The sequence below is a fragment of the Panthera leo genome, chromosome F3 (assembly GCF_018350215.1).
Source record: "Panthera leo isolate Ple1 chromosome F3, P.leo_Ple1_pat1.1, whole genome shotgun sequence".
In the NCBI taxonomy this organism is placed as follows: domain Eukaryota; kingdom Metazoa; phylum Chordata; class Mammalia; order Carnivora; family Felidae; genus Panthera; species Panthera leo.
Genome location: NC_056696.1, coordinates 66,169,721 through 66,182,883, shown reverse-complemented (window position 1 = coordinate 66,182,883; position 13,163 = coordinate 66,169,721). Strand labels below are relative to the sequence as shown.

Below are 13,163 nucleotides of genomic sequence, written 5' to 3'. Positions count from 1 at the left end.
TGCACTCTTGGTGGGAATGCAAACTGGTGCAGCTGCTCTGGAAAACAGTGTGGAGGTTCCTCAAAAAAATGAAAATAGAACTACTCTATGGCCCAGCAATAGGAATTTATCCTGCTAGGAATTTACCCAAGGGATACAGGAGTGCTGATGCATAGGGGCACTCGTATCCCAATGTTTACAGCAGCACTTTCAACAATAACCAAGTTATGGAAAGAACCTAAATGTCCATCAATTGACGAATGGATAAAGAGATGTGGTTTATATATACAATGGAATACTACTTGGCAATGAGAAAGAATGAAATCCTGCCATTTGTAGCAACGTGGATAAACTGGAAGGTATTATGCTGAGTGAAATAAGTCAGGCAGAGAAGGACATATATCATATGTTTTCACTCATATGTGGAACTGGAGAAACTTAACAGAAGACCATGGGAGAGGAAAGGGGAAAAAATAGTTACAAACAGAGAGGGAGGGAGGCAAACTACAAGAGACTCTTAAATACAGAGAACAAACTGAGGGTGGATGGGGGGGTGGGGGAGAGGGGAAAGTGGGTGATGGGCATTGAGGAGGGCACTTGTTGGGATGAGCCCTGGCCGGATGGAGTGTGTTCCCACAGCAAGCGCGACTTAGCATCTGGGAGGTCATAAGCTAACAGCTCTCCTCGGAAAGCGGGAAGGCTGGAGGACAAAGGGAGGGAGAGCTGCTGAGCCCCTGGATGACAGAGCTCAGTTTGGTGGGGAACACAGGCGCTCGCCAGCGCCATCTCCCCCGCCCATCCCCCAGCCAAAATCCCAAAGGGAACCAGTTCCTGCCAGGGAACTTGCTCGCTCCGCGCAAACACCCAACTCTGTGCTTCCGCGGAGCCACCCCTCCGGCAGCGGGTCTGACTCCCTCCTGCTGCCACAGGGCCCCTCCTGAAGTGAATCACCTAAGGAGAAGCAAGCTAAGCCTGCCCCTCCTGCCCCCGTGCACCTCGCCTACCCACCCCAGCTAATACGCCAGATCCCCAGCACCACAAGCCTGGCAGGGTGCAAGTAGCCCAGACGGGCCACGCCACCCCACAGTGAATCCCGCCCCTAGGAGAGGGGAAGAGAAGGCACACACCAGTCTGACTGTGGCCCCAGCGGTGGGCTGGGGGCAGACATCAGGTCAGACTGCGGCCCCGCCCACCAACTCCAGTTATACACCACAGCACGGGGGAAGTGCCCTGCAGGTCCTCACCACTCCAGGGACTATCCAAAATGACCAAACGGAAGAATTCCCCTCAGAAGAATCTCCAGGGAATAACAACAGCTAATGAACTGATTAAAAAGGATTTAAATAATATAGTGAATTTAGAATATTCTTTATTTATTAGAACTATATTTATTAAATATATTTATAAAAACTATATTTATTATATATATATTTATTATATTATATTATATTATATTATATTATATTATTATAATTATATTATATATTATATATATTATATTATAATATATTATATATATTTATTATATATATATTTATAAAAACTATATTTATTATATATAAATATAAATATAAAAACTATATTTATTAAATATTCTTTATTTATTTATTATATAAATTCTAAATTTAGAATTTAGAATAATAAAGTGAATTTAGAATAATAGTCATAAAATTAATTGCTGGGCTTGGGATGAGCCCTGGGTGTCGTATGTAAGCCAATTTGACAATGAATTATATTCATAAAAAAATAAAAGAGGGCTTATTCAAAAATAAGAGAAATAAATAAATAAATAAATAAATAAAAAGGAAGCTAGATTCAATTTCCTCTAGAGCAGATGCTTCGCAGCACTCTATGATCAGCAGACTTGGTATGTGAGAGGCTTCTGGGAACAGGTCATCTGTGCTGGTTCTCAGGCGAACTTACCCTAGTGGAGAATGCACCTGCTCCATACAGGAGGGTGGAGCTTGGTGTAAGAGGCTCCAGCCTCTACTGGGTGGCACTTTTTTGCTTATTGAGGTTAAACAGTGCAGAAGGGGGGTGAATGGCACCACTCTCATCTCTAGAATGAGAAGTTGGTGCCTGCCACTCTTTGGGAAGCCTTCACAAAAGTGCAAATAATCACCACTCTTGTGTCCCTCGCTTCTTCCAGATGCCTGCCTTCACGCTGCCTGTGTCAGAGCTGTCTGTCCACCAGGCAGCACACTTTTTTTTTTAAATAAATGTTTATTTATTTTTGATAGGCAGAGAGAAAGACAGTGGAGAGGGTCAGTGAGAGGGGTCACAGAGGATCTGAAGCAGGCACCATGCTGACAGTAGAGAGCCTGATGCTGGGCTTGAACACAGCAACCATGAGATCATGACCAGAGCTGAAGTCAGATGCTTAACCAACTGAGCCACCAAGGTGTCCCATCCCGTGTTTTATATAAGACACACAGCTGAGTTTTAAAACTCCAATGTTTAGACATTGTGGACTTGTGGTAATCTTGTGGAAGAGAGTCTGTTGTGCTTTTGCTGTTTGACAGTTTGTCCCAGAGATCAGTTGCATGACTGTGCAGCATTTCAGGATTTATGGTAAAGCTCAGCCAAAATCTGGCACCAAGGTTTGCTACCCTTAGGTGGGGTCTGTGCTCCTATGCCAGTAAATAGGGCAGCACATTGGTGCCCACCAGGTTTTTCTCCCCAGAGATACTGTGCCACTTCTCTTAAAGGCACTCCAAGCAGGGGAGCTGTTTATAACCAAGGGGATACTCAGACTATGCTGACCATTTCTGGTTTCTTTGCCTTCTTTACTCACTGGGGCACCACCAAACCCACCAGGCAGGACACTGGAGATGGTGTGGACCTCCAAAACTTTAGACTCTACACTCCACTCTTATCAAAATTTGCGATGGTCAACCCCTCTTCTTTTTCCAGTCGATGGTTTTGGGGAAGGGTTCTTACTGTGAAATTCCCTACGGGCACCTTCAACTTTCTCTCTCTCTGTCCTTCACACTCTCTCTCAGCTCTCTCCTCTCTCCACGATTAAGGCTCCCTCCCTTTGCAACACCCACAGTTCTTTTGTCCCCAGATCAACTCTTTGCAGTTTTTACCTTTCATGATGTGGCCACTTTTCTACCTCCACTTCTGCAATTTTGCTCTCTCAGTCCCCAGATCAATTCCTTGTGTACTCAAAAGTGATTTGATATTCATCTAGCTGTGTTCAAGGAATGAGGCAAGCTCAAAGTCCCCCCACCATTTTTACATCTTAACTCCTCCCTGATAGACAATTTAAAGTAATTGTCATATACTCACTTGACTTGAGATAATAGAGGAGGACTTCAATGAGACCCTCAACAAAGAGAGAGAAAACATAAAAAAAGAACCAATCAGAGAAGAAAAGTTCAATACATGAAATTAAAAATACATGGATGGAATGAAGGGTAGACTATAGGAAGCAGAGGAATGAATCAGCAACCTGGAGGACAGGGTAATGAAAAGCAATCAAGCTTAACAGAAGAGAGGAAAAAAGAAAACGAAACATACTTATGGAACTCAGAGATACCATTAAGCATAATAACATCGGAATTATTGAAATCATAGAAGGAGATGAGAGAGAAAAAGGGGCAAAACTTTTATTTGAAGAAATAATAGCAGAAAACTTCCCAAATCTGGTGAAGAAAACAGAAATCAAGAATCAGAAGGCTGAGAGAGCCTCCACAAAATCAACCCAAGGAGGTTCACATCAAGACATGTAGTAATGAAAATGACAAAGCATCATGATAAAAGAGAATTTTAAAACCAGCAAGTGAAAAGAAGACAGTTGCATACAAGGGAAACCCATAAGCTATCAGCTGATTTTTCAGCAGAAACTTTGCAGGCCAGAAGGGAGTGCCATGATTTCTTCAAAGTGCTGAAAGAACAAGAACTATAAATGAGAATATTCTACCCAGCAAGGCTATCATTCAGGATAGAAATAGAGATGAAGAGTTTTTCAGACAAACAAAAGTTAAAGGAATTAATGACCACAAAACCATCAGTACAAGAAATATTAAAGGGGACCGTGAGTAAAAAGGAGAGGAAAGACCAAAGGTGAAGTAAGCACAGAAGCAGTAAAAATAAGGATATCCATAAAAATCAGGGGATTCACAAAATAAAAACACATAAAGTATGACACCATATACCTAAAACGTGGGTCACTTTGCAATAAGTTAATATTCACTGCTATATACAGATGATATTATGTAGAAACTGAATGAAAACCACAAATCAAAAATTAGGAATAGACTCAAAAAATAAAGGGAAGGCAATCTGAGTATATCACTAAAGAACCCATCTGATCATGAAGAAAAGAGCAAAAAGGGTAAAGAAACAGAGAATACCAAAACAGCCATAAAACAAGTAATGAAATGGCAAGAAATACATACCTATCAGTAAATATATTCAATGTAAGTGGATTACATGCTCTAATCAAAAGACAGTGTGATGACATAGATAAAAAGGCAAGTCCTATCTCTATGCTGCTTTCAAAAGACTCATTTCAGATGTAAAGACACATGCAGATTCAAAGTGAAGGGATGGAGAAGAATTTATCTAGCAAATGGATGCGAAATGAAAGCCAGGGTAGCAATACTTGTATCACACAGAATAGTCTTTAAAATAAAAACTGTACCGAGTGACGAAGAGAGACACTATATACCACTAAAGGGAACAATCCAACAAGAAATATAACAATTGTAAATATTTCTGCACCCTACATGGAGGCACCCAAATACATAAAGCAGCTAGTAACAAAAATAAAGGAAGTAATCCATAGCAATACAATAATAGTAGTAGACTTTAACACCCCACTGACAATGATGGACAGACCATCCAAGCAGAAATTCAACAAAGAAGCAATGGCTTTGAATGACACATTGGATCTGATAGATCTAAATGATATATTCAGAAAATTCCATCCAAAAACAACAGAATACACAATGCTTCAAGTACACATGAAATTTTCCAGAATAAATCACATATTACACAACAAAAGAAGTCTCAATAAATTAGAAAAGATCAAAGTCATACTAAGCATGTTTTTCTGACAAAAAAGAATATGAAACTACACATGAACCTCAAGAAAAAAAATCTGGAAAGAGCATAAAATACATGGAGGTTAAATAACAGGCTACTGAAGAATGAATGGGTCAAACAAGAAATCAGAGAGGAAATTTAAAAAATACATGGAGACAAAGGAAAATGAAAACACAATGGCCCAAGATTTGGGGATACAGCAAAGGCAGTTTTAAGAGGAAAGTTCATAGCAATACAGATCACTCTAAAGAAGCAAGATAAATATCAAATGAACAACCTAATCATACAACTAAAGGAGATAGAAAAAGAAGAACAAATAAAACAAAAAATCAGTAGAAGGAAAAATAAAGATTAGAACAGGAATACACGATATAGAATAAAAAAAAAAAAAAAACTCAACAGAAGAACAGATCAACGAAGCCAGGAGGTGGTTCTTTAAAATATTGAAAGTTGATAAATATTTAGCCAGATACGTTAAAAAAAAAAGAGCAAGCGATAGAGCAGTCAAATACACAAGATCAGAAATGAAGACGGGAAACAATAAGTGACACCACTGAAATACAAAGGATTTTAAGAGAATTTTATGAAAAATTATAGGCCTCCAACTGGACAACCTATAAATAATGGATAGATTCCTAGAAACACACAATCCCCCCAAATGAAGTGGGAATAAATAGAAAATTTGAGCAGACCAGTTACCAGCAATGAAATTAAATCAGTAGAGAGAAAATTCTGAACAAACAAAAGTCCAGGAACAGCAGTTTCACAGGAAAATTCTACCAAAAATTTAAAGAAGAAATAATATCTATTCTTCTCAACTATTCCACAAAATAGGAGAGGAAGGAAAGCTTCCAAATTCATTCCATGAGGCCAGCATTACCCTGATACCAAAAGCAGTTAAAGACACTACAAAAAGAGAGAACTACAGGCCAACACTTCTGATGAACAAAGACCCAAAATCCATCACAAAATATTAGCAAACCAAATCCAACAATATATTAAAAATTCATTCCTCATGATCACGTGAAATTTATTCTTGCTGTACAAGTGTCATTCAGTATTCACTAATGAATCAGCACGATATATAACATCATGAGAAAGGATAAAAACTGTATGATCATTTCAATAAATGCAGAAAAAGCATCTGACACAGTACAACATCTATTGATGATAAAATCCTTCAACAACATAGATGTAGATGTAACATAACTCAACATAATAACGATCGTATGTAACAGACCCACAGCTAACATCATACTTAATGGTGAAAAATTGAGAGCATTTCCCCTAAAGTCAGGAAGAAGATAAGGATGTCCACTAACCACTGTCACCACTTTCATTCAACATAATAGTGGAAGTGTCAGCCACAGCAATCATACAAGAGAAAGACTAAAAGGCATCCAAATGGGCCAAGAAGAAAAATATTCACGATTTGCAGATGACACAATACTATATATACAGAAACCCTAAAGACGCCTCCCCCAAAACAACAAGAACCAATACATGAATTCAGTAAGGTCACAGGATACAAAATCAGTATGGAGAAGTCCTTTGCATTTCTATACAAAGATAATGAAGCAGCAGAAAGAGAAATTAAGCAAACCATCCCATTTACAGTTGCACCAAAAATAATAACATATCTAGAAATACACTTAGCCAAAGAGGTGAAAGACCTGTACTCTGAAAACTATAACACATTGATGAAACAATTGAAGGTAACACAAAGAAATGTAAAAACAAATATTGGGAACATGGATATATTACCCAAAGTGATCTACAGATTTAGTGCAATACCTCTCAAAATACCAATAGCATTTTTCACAAAACTAAAACAAGCAATCATAAAATTTTATGCCACCACCAAAGATTCTGTATGGCCAAAGCAATCATGAGAGAAAAAGGAAAAAAAAAAAAAACAAAGCTGGAGGTATCACGATTCCAGATATCAAGTTATCCTACAAAGCTGTAATCAAAACAGTATGGTATTGGGACAAAAGTAGACACAGAGATCAATGGAAGAGACTAGAAAGCCCAGAAATAAACCAACAATCTTATGGTCAATTAATCTTTGATAAAGAAAGCAAGAATATGCAATGGGAAAAAGAAAGTCTCTTCAACAAATGGTGTTGGGAAAATGGGACAGCTACATGTAAAAGACAGAAACTAGACAACTTTCTTACACCATACACAAAAAAGAACTCAAAGTGGATTGGACTTGAATGTAAGACCTGAAATCATACACATCCTAGGAGATCCCAGGCAGTAATGTCTCTGACATCGGACACAGAAACTTATTTCTAGATATGTCTCTGGAAACAAGGGAAACAAAAGGAAAAAGAAGCTATTGACACTACATCAAGATAAAAAGCTTCTACACAGCAAAGGAAACAATCAACAAAACTAAAAGGCAGCCTATGGAATGGGAGTAGATATTAACAAATAACATATCTGATAAAGGATTAGTATCCATATTATATAAAGAACTTGTACAACTTAACAGCAAAAGGACAACTAATCAAAAGACATGAATATAAATTTCTCTGAAAAAGGCATTCAGATGGCTAACAGATACTGGAAAGATGCTCCACATCACTGATCATCAGGGAAATGCAAATCAAAACCACAATGAGCTGCCACCTCACGCCAGTCAGAGTGGCTAAATCCAAACACACAAGAAATAAGTGTTGGAGAAGATGTGGAGAAAAAGGAGGTCCTGAACACTGTTGGTGGGAATGCCAATGGTGCTGCCACTGTGGAAAAGAGCATGGGGGTTCCTCAAAAACTTAAAAACAGAATTACCATATGATCCATTAATTCTACTGCTGGGTATTTATGAAAACAGCATTTTGAAAAGATACATGCACCCACATGATTATTGCAGCATTATTTACAATAACCAAGATGTGGTAGCTGCCCAAGTGTCCACGGATAGATGAATGGACAAATAAGATGTCTGTTCATGCAATGGGATATGACTAGCCATAAAAAGGACTGAAATCTTGCCATGCAACCACATGGATGGATCGAGAGAGTATGATGGTCACTGAAATTCGTCAGAGAAAGACATAATACCATTTGATTTCACTCATAGGTGGAATTTAAGAAACAAAGCAAATGAGCAAACAAATAAGAGACACAAACAACCGCACCCCCCCCCCCCCCCAGACTCTTAGCTATAGGGAAGCTTAGCTCTCACTGCCGGCTACCAGAGGGGAGGTGGGTAGGCAATGGGTGGAGTAGGTGAAGGGGATTAGAATTACCCATATATTGATAAGCACTGGGTAATGTATAGAAGTGCTGAATCACTATATTGTACACTTAATATAACACTGTATGTTAACTATACTGGAAATTAAAAAAAAAAAAAAAAAAAACAACCAAAGGAACACTAACTCAGCACACCAAAATGAATAGTTCATGGTTTATGTGTTTTTCTTCCCAAAGAGACTAAAAGCTCCTTGAATAAAGTGATTGCATGATGAACACTGTATTTTCTTACCTTATTTTTTTTAATTTAATGTTTATTTATTTTTGAGAGAGAGACAGAGTAAGCGAGAGAGATCTTTGACAGAGACAAAGCATGAGGAGAGGAGGGCCAGAGAGACAGAGTGAGACACAGAATCTGAAGCAGGTTTCAGGCTCTGAGCTATCACACAGAGCCTGATGCAGGGCTTGAATCCACAAACTGTAAGATCATGACCTGAGCCAAAGTCAGATGCTCAACCACATAAGCCCACAGGCACCCCATGAACACTATAGTTTCATGAATGTAGCAAGGTGCTTGGATCCAGGAAGCTGTTAAGTGACTGTTTGGTGAGTGAATACACATTAATGCAAGTCTGACTGAGGGGGTATTCTTCAGATGTTTCAATGTCCTGTGGTCTCTCTGATGGCAACTGATTCTCCCCTAAAATAATGGTGAACTGGTGGTTGTTGATACTGTTATACAGGCAATCATGGCGAAATTTGGAAAAGCAAATAGAGTAAGTGTTAAAAGAAACCCATGGACTCAAAATGGTGCCTTGGGCAGGCCAACTCCCCAAAACTTGTTTAACCTAACCTAAGTGCAGTCCAACCTCCCCCAGAAATATAAGTCTTCCCCCGTCAGTGAGGAATTCTCTGTTCATCACAGTGAGGTCCTCTCTCACATGGATCCTCTCCATCCCCTAAGAGGTGAGGTCATTTTCATGATTAGACCCCTACCTTCCCAATTAGGGGACGGTGACCTTCAAATTCATCTGGTTGATTTTGTTTTTTAGCACAAGCAGTGAGAAGTAGAGATGTGAATGAGCTAGCATGGGGTGAGACATGAAGGATGTCCATGGGGAGTGTCCCAAGGGCATGAGGGACAGGGTGACAGCAGACTCCAGGGTGGGTGCTGGGGAACTGTGTGTTTTCATGGGTTACTGTCTGGATGAGGAGAAAAGGCACGAGAGGTAGGGTCCCTTTTCCATGCCACACGAGACTTGGTCCCCAGCACCTGAGTTAGGACCTCGGGAAACAGAATGGAGGCTGATGACAGGGAGAAGCTGGAAGCGGGAGAGTAGGGTCAGACCCGGAGGGGAAGGGAGAGTCTGAGTAGGTGTCCAGGGTTGAGGGTGGAGTCCATTTGCATTGTCGGGGAGACTCAGGCCAGGCGTGTGTGTTGAGAAGGAAGTCAGAAGAGAGGGGCTGCGTGTGGGGAGGTTTGTGAGAAAAGACGCCAAAGACCCACTTTCGGAGAGAAAGAAAGAACATCTGCACATAAGATGCTGTTGTTGCAACTGGTGTTGCTCACGGTTCTTGTCCCAGGTGGTGACACTGACGATGGGCACGCCCTGTGGGAGCACAAGCATGCACGCTTACATATGCATACCTGTGTGTGCTCATGTGAGTCATGTGTGTTTGCGTGTGTGCACATGTGTGTCTGCATGGGTACACATGTTTGTGATGTGTGTACCTGTGCTTGTGCGTCTGCATGCAAGTGTTAGCAGGTATGAGCATGTGCATATAGGTGCCTGTTTGCATGTCTCTGTGTGTGTCTGTACGGCTCTTTGTATACGTGTCTATGTTTGTGCATACACATGCAACTCTGAGTGTGTGTGTGTACATATGTGCATTTATCTCTGTGTGTGTGTGCGTGTGTGCACTTGTGGTGTGGGTTCCCAAGCACATTCCTGGGGAGTGAGGGATGTCAGCCTTGTTTGTTCCTGAACATCCGTGATCCCATTTCTGAAGGATGGGGATGAAGCTTGGGGCTCCGGGACAGCACATGTCTCCTGAGAGAATTACGGCTCCCTGTCCTCTAGATTTTCGGGCCCCTCCCTGGCAACTTTCTTTGGCATTCTCTCTCCTTCCCAATGTCTATCTGTTCTTCTGGCACAGACTTCCAAGAGCCAATCTCTTTTCGAACCATCCTGGCAACATCCTTTTGCAACCATTCCTGGACACAGAATCAGGGCTCGGCTTGGCTGGATGAACTGCAGACTCGTGGCTGGGCCAGCAAGACGGGCGCTTTCATTTTTCTGTGGCCGTGGTCCAGGGGCAACTTCAGCAATGAGGAGCTAATGGAACAAGAAAAGTCATTTCACACATTCTCCACGAGATTTCCTCTGATATTTCAGGAGCATGCCAGTCAATGGAAGCTTGAATGTGAGCTCGGGTCCCTCAGGACACGTGGGATGGAGGTGGCCTGTGTGTGTCACCATGAATTCCTTCTTCCTCCAGGAAAGAGCCTCCCCTGGCTGCTGAACCTCTCGACTCCCCATCATAAAACAGAATCACACCCCTGTGTTCAGGAGGCAGAAGCCAGACCCCGAACTTGAAATCTTCACGCCTTCTGCTATTTCCCCTCCTCTCCTTGACACCAGGCTGTGTTCTCCTGTCTCTCACCAGAGTCTCCCATGACCACCCCATTCCCTGGCCTCCAGCCAGAGACTCTCCTCTTCCTCACTCTGTGACTGATCCTTGAAATGTGCTTTTCTCCCCATTCAGTCCCATCAGAGACATTTGTCTGTCTACGTGTTCCCTCTGCCCACTGCCTTCCCCTCACCCTTGACGATTTTATCACAGCTCCCCTGTGGAGCCATTCCTTGTTCTCTGCCCACATCCTTCCTGTTTCTCCTCCAGCATGTGCTCCTTTCTCAGTAATTTACCTTTCTTCTGCCTCCAGCGACCACCACTTCCCCTCTGTCTGAGTCTCCACTCAAACCAAACTTTGTTCCATTCTGTCCTATGCCCTCAACTTCTCCTCTGCTTCCTCTGTCCTTTGCTTCCACTCATCTCCTTTCATCTCTTTCCCTCTCCATTTCCTGTAACTCACATTCTCTCTTCCCAGATCCCTTTCAGGTACAGCTGGCAGGAGGCTGCGATTCTCACTTTGGAGGAGCATCAACAGGCTTCATGCAGATTGCGTATAAAGGGTCAGATCTTGTGAGCTTCCAGAACACGTCATGGTGGCCATCTCCAAAGGGAGGAAGGAAGGAGAGCTCAGCAGGTCTCCAAACTATTCAATCAGTACCATGTGGTCAACTTATGAATACAAGCAAATATTAATGACATCTGCCCCCATTTCCTCTTGGGTAGGCAGACCTTCAGCGACAAGGTCAGTCCTGCTCCCTCTCTCCAAGCATTATCATAAATTTGCACCATATTCTCAAATTTGGTGGAGTAGGGGCCAAGAGAGTCAGGGGATGATGGTGACAGGTTCCTAGAGGTGGAAAGATGTGTATTTCTAATGTGATGTGAAGACGTACCCTCTCAGTCTGAGAATGCCTGTCCTGTCTCTGCAGTGAGGCCAGAGGCTTGGCTGTCCACTGGCTCCAGTCCGGGGCCTGGCCGTCTGCTCCTTGTGTGCCACGTCTCTGGCTTCTACCCAAAGCCAGTGTGGGTGACGTGGATGCGGGGTGACCAGGAACAACAGGGCACCTGGCGAGGCGACCTCTTGCCCCATGCTGACGGGACATGGTATCTTCAGACGTCCTTGGACGTGGAAGCCAGAGAGGCAGCTGGCCTGTCTTGCCGAGTGAGACACAGCAGTCTAGGAGGCCAGGACGTGGTCCTCTACTGGGGTGAGAAAGGGTAGGGGTCCAGCTGGGAAAGGGGGTGGGTGGTCCTGAAGCAGAGCAGGAGAGTGAGATGAAACATTTGGGATTCTCGGGACTGCAGATCATAAAGGACATATAATTAATAACGCAAGAAATGGAGAGCTGAAGGTGAGGATCCTACAGACGTGGGAGGAAGCAGAGTGTTTGGTGAAGTGTCCACCTCTGAGCAGGGATGGGAAACGAGAAGGAGGAAGGGTGGTTGGTGAGGCAGAGGGTGACAGGAGCAAAAAGGACCAGGTAGGTGCAGGTCAACCCGGGGTGGATGGGAATTGACACCGTCTGCACCAAACCCACAGAGCAGCACCACTCGGTGGGCTTGGTCTTCCTGGTGGTGATCGTGCCCCTGGTGCTTCTGGCAGGTCTTGTGTTCTGGCTCTGGAAGCATCGGTAATTCTGGAACCACCTTCCTGCTCTTTCCCATGCGTCTCCTTACCTTCCTCTCTGTCCTCAGCCCTCTTCCTCCCCGTGCCCCTCTCCCTGCTGTCCTCACCTACACCCGCTGCAGAGCAATTTCCAATTTGATCTTCCCAGGAAAACACACTGGAGACATCGGTTCACTGGCCTCCCTTTAAAGCAAGATCCCGGCAGCCCAGGAGTCAGGACATACTTAAACCCAGCTCAGTGGTGATGGATTTGCAAGTCTCTGTGTGCAACTTTTGTCTTTTCTCTCTGCTCGATGATGGGTTGTCAAGATGAGTTAAGTGTAATTTAGCAGGATTTCTTGTTCTGACCTGATGCTGGGGCTTAAATCTCTAATTTATCTCAGAGTAAAATGAAGTCTGAGTACCTCCATGGGTCACAGGCATCTGTGTCACTTCCTCCAGGGACCCTTCCCTGATCCACAAGAGGAAGCGGTCTCTGCCTGGTGTGAATTTCCGCCACTTTAACCTGCACTGTGAGTAATCTGCGCCTCACTTCCCATCCTTTTTGCCCCACATTTACATCCTTTTTCCCTTCCAATTCCTAGGTCTCTTGAGTGCAAAGCCCGTGTCTTTTTAATATTTGCATCCTTGACAAGAGTCTCACCTGCATGGAATATGTCCTCAA

The 13,163-nt window shown here is 42.8% G+C and overlaps 1 pseudogene; it reads left to right on the top strand.

The window, feature by feature from the left end:
- The first annotated feature begins 9,516 nt into the window (after positions 1-9,516).
- LOC122212014 lies at positions 9,517-12,593 on the top strand (annotated as a pseudogene).
- Positions 12,594-13,163: the final 570 nt, after the last annotated feature.